This window comes from Oculina patagonica, chromosome 14 (genome assembly GCF_052425735.1).
Source record: "Oculina patagonica isolate OP01 chromosome 14, crgOcupat, whole genome shotgun sequence".
Classification (NCBI taxonomy): Eukaryota; Metazoa; Cnidaria; class Anthozoa; order Scleractinia; family Oculinidae; genus Oculina; species Oculina patagonica.
Genome location: NC_135771.1, coordinates 24,224,916 through 24,237,020, shown reverse-complemented (window position 1 = coordinate 24,237,020; position 12,105 = coordinate 24,224,916). Strand labels below are relative to the sequence as shown.

Genomic DNA, 12,105 nt, shown 5'->3' with positions numbered 1-12,105 from the left:
TATTCCCTATTCTTGGATCTCTCAATTAGATCTGTGGGCACAGATGAAGGAGACACCTTCTTAGGAAGGTCTGGGGGCAATTGCTCCCCCAGAAAATTTTGAAAAACTGAAGTAGCTAAGACGTGTTTTCCTTTATTCTGAGCCGGTACAAAGAGAACATGGAGTGAATTATTTTCAGAATGATGGGTCATTTTGTAGTTACTTAACTTAGGCAGCCTAAAAATGAACTGTTAGAGCGCAATGCACGAGAATGGTCTTTACAAGGTCAGGCTATTTTGCCTACAAGCCACTTTAAAAAGCGCCAATGTCGCTGTCGATTTTGCTCCTTTCTTTGTCGCTGTCGTTATTTCACGGGAGCATCTCGTCGTTCGTCGTCATTTCAGCTCCTTCATGTCGCCGTTTCAGAGCCGTGTCGCCTGTCGGAATTTACCCTAACAGGGCCTCGATAGAGAGGGATGTCTTTTTAAATAATGATAGAAAGCCCTGGGGCAGGGCTTACAAGTACTTAATTTTAAGGCAAATGCTAGCAGATTATCAGCTTACCAATTATTGTACACTTGGATACTTTAAAACTTTTAATACTTTACTAACTTGTGTCATGTGCTAATAAAAAAAATATTTTTTATTAGCACATGACACAAGCTAGTACCAGTATTTCCCAAGACCTGTTTGTCAATTTGTACCAAAAGAAATTCACAATTTGTTCTGTCATTAATTGTTTTTATTTGCTTAAAATGAGTAAAGGAGGGTAAATAGGCTGAGAAGAGAGAACGGCATGGTTTAATAAATTTCTTGCTCCAGAAATTATGGTTATTTGATGCAAGTTTTTTAAGAGGAAGTGGAGATTGGGGGAGGGGAGAGGAGAAGCTTGTAGACATAGGATATGAAACATAAAAAAGAACAAACAGTCATAGAATGTTTCTATACAATAGAATGTATAGAAACATTCTATGACTGTTTGTTCTTTTTTATGTTTCATATCCTATGTCTACAAGCTTCTCCTCTCCCCCCCCCATATCCACTTCCTCTTAAATAACTTGCATCAAATAATAATACATGTCATGTAGTTCTTTTATTTGTAGTAATATTTATGTAACCAAGGTCTTCACCATCTGCCCTCTAGATGTTTGGTAAATTTATTGTGTTATAATCAGTAAACCTGTGTGGGAGGTGCGGTGGCCTAATGGTTAGCGCGCTCGACTCCGAGTCAAACGACCCGGGTTTGAGGTCTGGCCCGGGGCGCTGCGTTGCGTTCTTGGGCAAGACACTTTACTCTCACAGTGCCTTTCTCCACCCAGGTGTATAAATGGGTACCGGCGAATTTACTGCTGGGGGGTAACCCTGCGATGGACTAGCATCCCATCCAGGGGGAGGGGGGTAGCAATACTCCTAGGCGCTTAATGCTACGGAAACCGGGATAAGGTTCGGCTGTATGGGCCACTTGGCTCGGACACAGACTTTACCTTAATCAGTAAACCTGTGAGGTTTGTGTTCACACATACAATAGTTATTGCTAGTAACATCATCCAACCAATAAATGTCTTTATTTTTTTTTACTTCAGGAACAAAGAGCTCAATCATTTTACATGCTGTTCACTCTTGATGTGCAGATCACATATATGCAGTCAGTTAAGTACTGGACAAACTTTATTCATTTCTGTATTATCACAATGAAACTTGTTTATTTAACAACAAGAATACCGTAATCATTTTAATTAGTAAATATTTTCATTATTTCTGGGAGTGCTCAGTTTTAACATTTGTTTTCTAAAATTGATTAACCAGCAAGGAAGCAGCAATAACATGAATGCAAATTTTTAATCCAGGGTATTATGATTCCACCAAAGTCTCTTCTAGTGTTTATTGTTCTATGTCTGAACCAAATTGTCCTACATTAAAATTGATCATAAAGTAAAAAAATTCTGTGTAGAATTTTGACTGTCTGCATGTGCTGAATGGATCTTGGACTTTGTACAAGAGATGGGTGTAAGAGTTGACCTGATAAGGGGTTAGCTCCACCCGTCTCTTTCCGAGTTACTTGATCTGTGAAGCAAAAACAAACCCCACATCAAAATTGAAAAAAAAAAAAAATAAAAAAAAAATGTTTGGAATTTGGACTGTCTGCATGCGCTGAATGGATCTAGGACTTTGTACAAGAGATGGGTGTAAGAGTTGACCTGATAAGGGGTTGGCTCCACCCTTAATTCTCTTCCTGAGTTTCTTGATCTGTGAAGCAAAGACTGGTCTTACATCAAAATTGATCAAAATTAGAATATGTTTGGAATTTAGACTATCTGCATGCGCTGAATGGATCTTGGACTTTTTACAAGAGATGGGTGTAAGAGTTGACCTGATAAGGGGTTAGCTCCACCCGTAATTCTCTTCCTGAGTTTCTTGATCTGCAATGCAAAGACTGGTCCTACATCAAAATTGAGTGAAGCCGAAAATTGTTCCTCACAGAGCGAGGCCGAATGCCGAGCGTAGCGGGGTGTATAATTTTGTTCCTCAAAGGGCTCAGGCGGGATGAAATCTCGTGTGGAGTTTACGGTCATATATATTTATTTATTTATTTATTTATTTATTTGTGAGCTTGGTGTGTGGCGGAAATGACGTCACATGGCCGCCACGCGCTGGTGGCCTAATGGTAAGGCGTCGGACTTGAAATCAGATCTTCGGGACTAAGGCCGGGGGTTCGAATCCGGCTAGGTTTTTTTTTTTTTTTTTTTTTTCTTTTGTGGGTTCGAATCCTGAGCTTTTCATTTTTATCGTTTTTCTTTTCGGATTAAAATAACACTGATTTCCACATGATACTCCCTCGACGCCTATAATAATTCAGGCTATAAACCTTCGGGCGGGCGGAGGGTTCGAATCCTCCTGCCGTTCGTTCTTCTTCTTTTTTTTAATGCCCTCAAATAAATGTCCAAAATGCGACTATCCAATAATTTGTCAATGATTTTGAAAATAGCCTGCGCTTCCCAACCCTTTATACCTCTTTACGAACCAGAAAGAGTCGCCATCTTCAACGCGGAGTAGACCCTGGGAACGAGGGTGTCGCGGGCATGCCCGTTACTAGGCAACAATAACAAATCACTGGTTAAAACCGGTTATCACTCATTATTTACAACACCCCCCCCCCCCCAAACCCAGAGCTTCGCGAGGCCCTGCGAGTCACGTATTACTAGTTATTAATTAATTTGGTATTTGGAATTTGAATGAACGATGGGTGTTTCCAAGTTATATTATTTTAAATTACACAATTTCCCCATCAATTGCATGTAAAGCAAAGACTGATTTAGAATCAAATTTGCCAATAATTGAAACTTGCGGTCTTGCAGGACCTGGTCTGACCAAATTGAAGACGTTCTCAAAATACTTATATTTTTTGTCTTTTACAGGTGAAACCATTGCGGCTGTTCAATGGGATGATCTTCCACTATTGCCAGTAAACAGGTGAGCTCCCTTTCCATTTTTTAAAGAAGCCTGTGAATGCAGGCGAATCTACCTTTGCTGTGGAAAACATTCAATATTTTTTTGGTGATGTGAAATAATTCAGATATTTGTCTGCATACGCAGGCCTGCATATCCTTTTGCTCCCAGAGTCATTCCCATGTGTCACGTCTCTCTTAGGGGTGTAAAATTTAGAATGTATCTCTGAGAAAACTACTAAGGCAGAATTGAAAACATCTCAGAAGAAGGGGGTTGGCCGATCCCCACCATGTTGCATAGTGAAGCCCTACCCAACTTGTAACCATGGTAACATTTTTTAGTTGATTGCCTTTGTTGTTTTTTGAGAACAGACCCCCCCCCCCCCCACCTCCGAAAAAAAAGAAACTGCCCAAGTGGCATGACAAAAGTTGTCATTTCGCGTCAACTTTAGCAGTGTTTATTGCTTAATATATTCAACCAACAGATTTAGTTTCACATCAACATAACACTTGTCCTTTGATAAATGTTTCTTATTTCGCTAAGATAAACATGAATAAAAAACAAGAAATTTCACCGAGAAGTTTTTGAGTTATGAGCCTCAAAAGGTCCAAAATAGGTATCTTTGACCTCCAATGACGTTGCCATGACAATGAATTTTGATGTCCCAATGACCTCAATTTGTTCATTTGTTGCACAAGGTTGTCTTAAAATATTTTCCTAAACATTATTGGTATAGCTGCAATAGAAGACCAAAGATGGCCATGTCTAATTCTGACTAAACTATTACGAGCCACCTTAAATGTATACAGCGATACTAGAACAAATGTATAGGAAAAAATGTTATGGATTTAATAGAGCCCAAGCCAATTGTTAAATTCATTGCATTTTAGGCATCTTACTGACGAACGGTTACGACAATTGGCTATTTACAAGAGTACACGCCATTACAATCATAGTTTGTCCGCTTAGAATTTTATACATCCTTTACAATCTACAATGCATGCTGCTAAAGTTGACCTAAAATCACAACTTTTGTCATGCCACTTGGTCCCCCCTTTTGATTTGGGGGTTTTGGGGATGGTATGTTCCCGAAAACAATAAGCTGACCCCTTGTTCTGACATCTGCCTGGTTTACTCAGATAGGGTCTTTCGTGGATTGCGGACTCATTTAGGCTGTTCACTGATGACAAAACTCCCATACCGTAAATGATCTAATTTACGCCCTGGGCATCTATTACATTTTTGGGGTCCTAGGGAAGGCATTAAATAGATATGAGGCTTTTATTAGAGAGAGGCGTTCATTTCACTTTAACAGCAAGAACTTCAACAAAACAATATTGAATAAGAATGCGTAGTTTGCTAGTGGAGTAAGACCCAAAACAGGGCTTGTGACTAGGAGACTAATCTACTGGTAATCTGCGCTAATGTAAAGCCCACAAATGTTGTTCCTACAATCTTGGACAAAACTGTTAAAACACTCAGCAAATTCTCAATATTTTTAGCTAACAGAGTTCAGTTTCGCAACCCCCCTCCCCCCCCATTTCAATGTTGTTAATGCTTTAGTGTTTTTAAAACAAAGCCTGTCGAACTGCAAACCTCAAGAAACAACATTGAGTAGGGGGGAGAGGGGGATAAAATCTTTTTATCTGCTTGAAAGTCAGGACATTTGCAAAATGCGTGAAATTTGTATGTTTCAACTAGTTTTTTCCAAGACTGTAGTTCGACATTGACGTTATTTCGATATTTTTCAGATGAAACCACTGCTGATGTACAATGGGATGATCTTTCACTTTGCTAGTAAACAGGTGAGATTCCTTTCCATTCCTTAGAAGTCTGCAAACACAGATAGATTTCTGGCTGTTGTTGTTGAACTCTGTTAAAAACATGCATTTTGTCATGCTTCATGCTTGGTCCCCTCTTTTGGGCGCACGGGGAGGGGGTGGGGGGGGGGGGGGGAGGGTGTTCTGCTCTCAAAAACAACAAAGTCAATCAACCAAAAAATGTTACCGTGGTTACTAGTTGGGTTAGGCCTGCATGCAACACACAAATAATTAGTACAGTGAAACCCTGCTTAATACGGACACCCCGGTATTACGGACAATTTCGTTGGTCCCGACGAAAACATCATACATTTTCTCTCAAATTAACCCGCTTAATACGGACACTCGTTAATACGGACATTCGTTAATACGGACACTCGTTAATACGGACACTCGTTAATACGGACACTCGTTAATACGGACTACGGACACTTTACCTTGTCCCGAGTGACAAACTGTCGTACATTATCAACCCCACATTACGGACACTGTTTATCTGTGCACTGTCAGTTTTCATTGTCGCGATTATTTGCTAACTTCACCCCGGTCAAATAATGACAGAATTGGACGAGTTAAAACGATTTTATTACAAAGAGTAGCTAAATAGTGTGACTTCCAAAAGTTTTGTCGAATCTTCAGTCCGCCTGGTTGTGTGGCAAGCTAAAAGCTTGCAAAGTAAAGTTACCGACTTTTCAAATGGGTTTGTAGAGTTTAAGAACGGTTACGGTCAGATTTTCAGTTACAAAGGAAAATTTTTGGAAAACTTTCTGTTGCTGTCGAAATGCGTTTTATTTCTTGTATATATAAATATAGTAAAGTTGCGACATTTTCAAATAATTCAACCTTTGAGTTTGTTAAAGTTTAGTTCGAGTGCCTGACTAGATCGTAAGTTGTTCGTAAAAAACAATTAATTTTGGTCAGAGGGTTCAAAGTTTGCACTTATTACAGTTACAGTTTTGTTGCCGTTCTTGTGTCGATAAAACTTGTATCCGTGATTTTTTTTCTGAGACCCCGCTAATAATATGGACACCCCGTTAATACGGACAATTTGGCTTGTCCCTTTGGTGTCCGTATTAACGGGGTTCCACTGTAATAGTAATTCGACTGAGTGGAGTACAAATAAGGGAGTAATCGGGCGAGTAATTTCAAAATCGGCCGACCGCGCAGCGCGAGGACGATTTTAAATTACGAGCACGATTTCTCCCTGAATTGTACGACAGGCGAGGTCCAATTACTAATAAATCGTATCAAGAACAAAATTCGAGGTTAGGAAGTCTTTGGGAATTTTTGTTAGTGTGAAAAGGTCAATGGTTTTACAAACAGCAAAATAGAACCCATTTACAGTGCAACGCGCCTTACCGTGGCCACCCGACAAACTTTTTTACAAGTGCGCTCTCGTAATATTATTATTTGTTACGAACACGCCTTCTTACAAAGTTGAATACGATCAAATAGATACTTGTTATATCGTATTTGTCAACAAAACGCAGTAAAAACATTAAATATTACAAGATGAAACTTGTAAAAAAGTTGTTAGGTGGCCACGGTAAGGCGCGTCGCACTGTAAATGCGCGTGATTGACCCGCGAATGGCGTAGGTGTCCAATAGACCTTATTCGTATTCTCGGTATTGGACTGGAACAAGCTTGCGATGGAGGCTAATGCAGGTAATCTTTTTAAATGCAAATGACATGAAGCTGTTTTTAATGATATTTCCCTACATGAGCCTCTATTGCAAGCTCGATCCAGTCCAATATCGAGAATACGAATATTTTGAAGTTGTTCAAATTGGATACCTGTAATTGGACACCCACGTGATCGTGCGCCCATTACGCGACAAATAGGCGTGCGCAAAACCAATCAAAATCGAGAATTTTGTTATAATCAGCCGACCTCTGCCTACTTTACTTACATGGAATTCAAGGACTTTCGACTCACTTAGGCTGTTTATGACAAACTCCAATATTTGTACCAGTTGAGGTCTTGTTTGGGATTGCACGTGAGTAAATGATGAAAAGTAAGCAAAGCATGAAAAGTGCAGGGTTCGCACAGTCTTGAAAAGTTCTTGAATTTTAGGGGGAGTCCTTGAAAAGTCCTTGAATTCCATTTTTCCTTGAAAAATCCTTGAATTTGTGTGTAAGTCCTTGTAAAGTCCTTGAATTTTCTTCAACTTCGAATGTAGTGGGGTCGAAAGAGAATTGCTTTACATAGACTTTGGTCACGGTCTTTTCCTGTGTAAAGCAGCTTCAAACACTAAAAAAGCCGGGTGTAAAAGTAGCTGATAAAAGGAAAATTGAGAAGCAAAGTAAACCAACTGCGCACGTGAGTTCAAATTCAAATTCACAAATTCACCATCGGTTTTGTACAGAACTCTTAATTGTCCTGCGCATGCCGCATGCACTGGGAATGTGCATTAATGTACCATCTGTGAAATTACATTCCTCATAGGTGGTCCTTGAAAATTCAGTTTGGTCCTTGAAAAGTCCTTGAAAAATGGTTGCAATTTTTTGTATGAACCCTGAAAGTGGTTTCTCTTAGTGATCAAAATAGCTTTTGCCGTGCCCAGATCGGTCTGCTTAGGGGGTTTCATTCCAATTTTCCATGGCACACCCCCTTCCCTCTCATATGGCAGTCTCCCCGGGTCCCTTAACAACCTCAGTATGCACACATTTGTGAGCTGCTCCTCTCGTACTGGGTTTAGACGTAGTTCTCAGGATCTGAATTGGGACTTCTGATATTTTAATATTCTTAAGGAAGGCCTACTCTGGGACCCAAAATCGCCCAAAGTCGCCTAAAGTCGCCCAAAGTCATCCTAAGGCGCTCTAAGTTGTTTTATAGATAGTATAGATATTTTCTGTAACAATGCTTTATGGTGTACCATGATGATTCCCATGTACATGTACACCACAACTATACTTAGGTCGGTCACCTAAAATTGCCTAAAAGGTCACCTAAAATTGCCTGAAGTCGCTCAAAATCGCCCAAAGTCGCCTAAAGTCGCCCAAAATCGCCTTAAATCGCTCGTAATTTTGGACAAAATAAGCTAAAATCGCCTAAAGTCGCCTTAAGTCGCCCAAAGTTACGGCGACTTTAGGTCCCAGAGTAGGCCTTAAGGACGTTTGCGCGAAAATCTTTTATCATTGAGATTTTTTTTTAAATTTCACTACTGCTACTTTATGAGTTACTCATGTCAGAATTGTAAATAAAATGGGGGTCACCGTTTTCCTTCCTGAGATACAATATCTAAAAGAAGCTTTAATTATGCCCATTTTTCAAAATTGTTACAAAAAAAGGTCTTACGTGTTTTTTTTTTCAACAAATTTCAAAAGGTGCCAATCGCACCCCATCCTCGGAGACCCAGGGCAGTTAGTGGGGGCGGGGGAAAGTCCGTGATACGGGCGAAAAAGAAATCGGCTAAGAAAAGTCTTTTCTTCGCCGATTTTTTTTTCGCCGGTATAGACTTTTCCCCGCCCCCACTAACTGCCCCTGGGTCTCCGAGGATGATCACACCCGAGAATCGATATTGTTTGACAATCGTCTTCACATCAGAATGCGAATTTTTTTACCAGCACACCGGCGACCACTGTCGAACTATTAATGCAGCAGCTTGTCAACTGACTGCCTCCTGACCTGTTTGTTTGGTTTGTAACTAACTGTAAGTTCTCGTCTTTTTCAGATGACAATGTGGCCGACGCCATCTTAGCGGAAACTGAGCACAACTTCCGGAACTTCTAAACTCCCTCAAACTAAGAAGAAAGGAAACTATCGGAGTTTACGGAATGACCAATGTAAGTTGAAATAGATGCTTTCTAACATATATCATGAAGATAACGTACTTTTCGCTCGCTGAAAAATGAATAAAAAAAAGTAAAAGACGGCCGATGTTTTTTAACTTTGCTACGTAAAAATTATAACGAAATTCTAATATACCGGAATCAAGCGAGTTCATTTTTCTGGGAGAAGCCAGTTTAGTTCTTTCAAGTCGTGTTCTTTTACATATATTGATTTATTCATCGCCAATTTTTTCTTAGTAAAGAAGATCGGATTTGGTACTGAAGAGAGTAAAAATAAAAGTAAAAAAAAGAACATGTTATGCGCCAGAACAGAGGCTTGAACCTGTGCCTGCAAGCCAAGATTAACGCGCGAAAGGCGCGCACCAAACCACTGCGTCAACCGGTTTTGCACACTAAAGATGATAAAATTTAACTACCAAATTTCTGCGCGGTCAGCTAAAAATACATCGAAAGTACGTAGAAAAATAAATTTATTTTTATTGTGTAAAATTCATCAAGAGAAAATTTTATTGAACTATCTTACAAATCTAACCATTATGGCTAAGCTAACATCGAAAGTTTAGCCAAAACTTCGCTAAAACTTACATCGCAACTTTAATTAGTGGGAAAGTTGACATTGAAATCAAGAAACAATTTTTTAAGGTAATGATATGTTTTGTTTTCGTTTAGGTATCAACAGGAACAGCGAGCAGCTTTAAAGTTTGAGATGAATTTCGAAAGGATCATTAACGCCGTCATCAAAGTTCCTCTCATTGGCATTTTTCTGTGAACGGAAGAGGCAAGCTCGAGTAAGTTTTATTGTTAACATGTTTACTGTTGATTCGAATTTGAAATTTAAAATTTATGAGAGAAAACTTTCTTTGGCCAGATTCACACTTCCTTGTCAGGTTAAGTCAATAAGCGATAAAAAATAAATTCGAGCGGAAGCCTAATTGTAATAATTTAAACATTTTCAGTACAAAAAGAACGATTCCAACACAGGTTTTTTTCCAACTGGAAGTATTCTTGCCGTTGTGTTGCTATCTAGATTCCTCCCAATTTTTTTTTCTTTAAGATGATCGGATTTGGTGCTAAAAACAGTTTGAAAAATAAAATTCATCCATATGGCGAATTTATTTATTTTTTCATTATAAAAAAGAATCATTTATACGCCAGGACAGAGGCTTGAACTTGTGCTTGCTAGCCCTGAGTATTACGCGGGACAGGCGCGCACCAAACCATTGCGCCAACCAGTTTTGGACATTTAAAATTGATGAAAATTCAGCTTAAATCGCATACGGTCAGCCGAAAGTACATCGACAGCGCGTTCAAAAATTAATGTTTTTCTTTTACGTGTTTGTGTTTGAAATTTTATTTATCTTGGGACAGTTTCGTCTGCAACGCAGGCTAATTTCATTGAAATATCTTACAAATCAGCGATAATAACTTGATTTATAATGAAGCCCAGCTTTGGAGCTCTTGTTAGGTTTGGGAAAAAGCCAAAATATAAATACATGTAGTAATTTAAATTGATACTCTTTTCACGTGTAAACAGAACCTTCTTCAGTCTATAAATCCAATCGTGTTTTTGTTGTGCTTTCCAAAGTTTATTGCGTCCCAGTAAAATTGAAATGAAATGTTGTGTTTACGTCTGCTAGTTAGTAGCCGCAAATTTGCATCTTATATTCTCACTCAATTCGAAATTAAACTTGCACAGTAAATAATAAATGGCGTCTACGAAAATTGACATTCTAGTTAAGAAACAATTTGGTAAGATAATGAGAAGTTTTGCTTTCGTTTTTGTTTAGGTATCAACAGGAAAAGCGAGCAGCTTAGAAGATTTCGGGAGGATTATAAACGCCGTCATCAAAGTTCCTTTCACGGGCATTTTTCTGTGAATGTATGGACCAAGTAAGTTTTATTTATTTAAATATTTTCAGTGCAAAAATACAACAACAAACTTGAACGAAGCTTTGCCATATTCGGTTTAGGATCAAACAGGATTTTTATGCAACAGGGCGTATGTGTGCCGTTGTTTGGGTGAGGGTTATTGGGTTGTACCGTTTTTGAGTAAAATTTTTCTAAGTCTTTTTGAGTTCTTATCCTTGTGGTAAAAGTTTGTATATACGCATGCGCGTCTGGTATGATATTTTTTGTCAAATGTTTCTTACGTCTTTTCGTTCTATTTCTCTTTCAGATGCCTTGCAAACGACCAGAACTAGTGATTGAGAGACGACCAAAATAAAATATCACCCTTGGAAAAAAATGAAAAAAGTGGGGGTACAATCCCAAGCCTCCCCGCCAGCCACCACTAACTACCATTTCTTTTATACTTATAGCGAGAGTTTGGCGTTCTCATCCTTGTGGTACAACTTTGTACACACGCATGCGCATTTCCTACCATTTTTTTGAGTAAAAATTTTCTAAGTCTTTTTGAGTTCTCATCCTTGTGGTATGACTTTCTACAAACGCATGCGCGTCTTGTATCAATTTTGAGTCAAGTTTTTCTAAGTCTTTTGGCGGGAAACGCTTGTATGTGCAATGCTCAAACATTATATATCTCTTTTTCAGATGCCTTGAAAATGACCAGTTTGAAAAAACGGCCATAGCAAAATATCAACCTTGAAAGGAAGATAAAAAGTGGGGGTACAATCCCAAGCCTCCCCGCCAGCCACCACTAACTACCATTTCTTTTATACTTATAGCGAGAGTTTGGCGTTCTCATCCTTGTGGTACAGTGTACTCTAATGCGCATGCGTCGTGGACGAGTATTTCGTTTTTGTATGAAGTAAGGTGTACTGTACGTCGTAACTGTAAGTAGCTTTACTTCCAGTCACGACGTACAGTACATCTCACTTCTTACAAATACGACATACTTGTTCAGGACGCATGCAAATTAGAGTTCACTATACCGCAAAGATGCTAACTGCAAACTCTTGCTGAAAGTACATTAGAAATGCTACTTACTGATGGCTGGCTGGCTGGTTTCTACCTCCACTTTATTTTTCTTCCAAGATTGATATTTCGCTTTTTTGTGACTCGTCATTTCAAAGGCACCTGCAAAAGAGTCTCAGAAAAATAATGATG

At 39.1% G+C, this 12,105-nt stretch overlaps 2 long non-coding RNA genes across 9 annotated transcripts in view; both read left to right on the top strand.

Moving 5' to 3' along the window:
* The window catches only part of LOC144639351 (uncharacterized), a 90,972-nt gene that overhangs the window by 13,384 nt on the left and 65,483 nt on the right, over positions 1-12,105 (top strand). For 2 of the 8 annotated variants that reach the window (XR_013568129.1, XR_013568131.1), the window contains 2 exons: positions 1,563-1,633; positions 3,396-3,450. This is a non-coding gene — a long non-coding RNA (uncharacterized LOC144639351). Of the gene's footprint in view, positions 1-1,562; positions 1,634-3,187; positions 3,451-5,177; positions 5,232-8,921; positions 9,034-9,708; positions 9,828-10,826; positions 10,930-11,215; positions 11,897-12,105 lie in introns of those variants that run through there. The other 6 variants (XR_013568134.1, XR_013568130.1, XR_013568133.1 and 3 more) reach the window with 6 other exon arrangements.
* LOC144639361 (uncharacterized) lies at positions 10,942-11,896 on the top strand. Its single transcript, XR_013568146.1, has 2 exons — positions 10,942-11,180; positions 11,521-11,896. It is a non-coding gene; the product is annotated as an uncharacterized LOC144639361 (long non-coding RNA).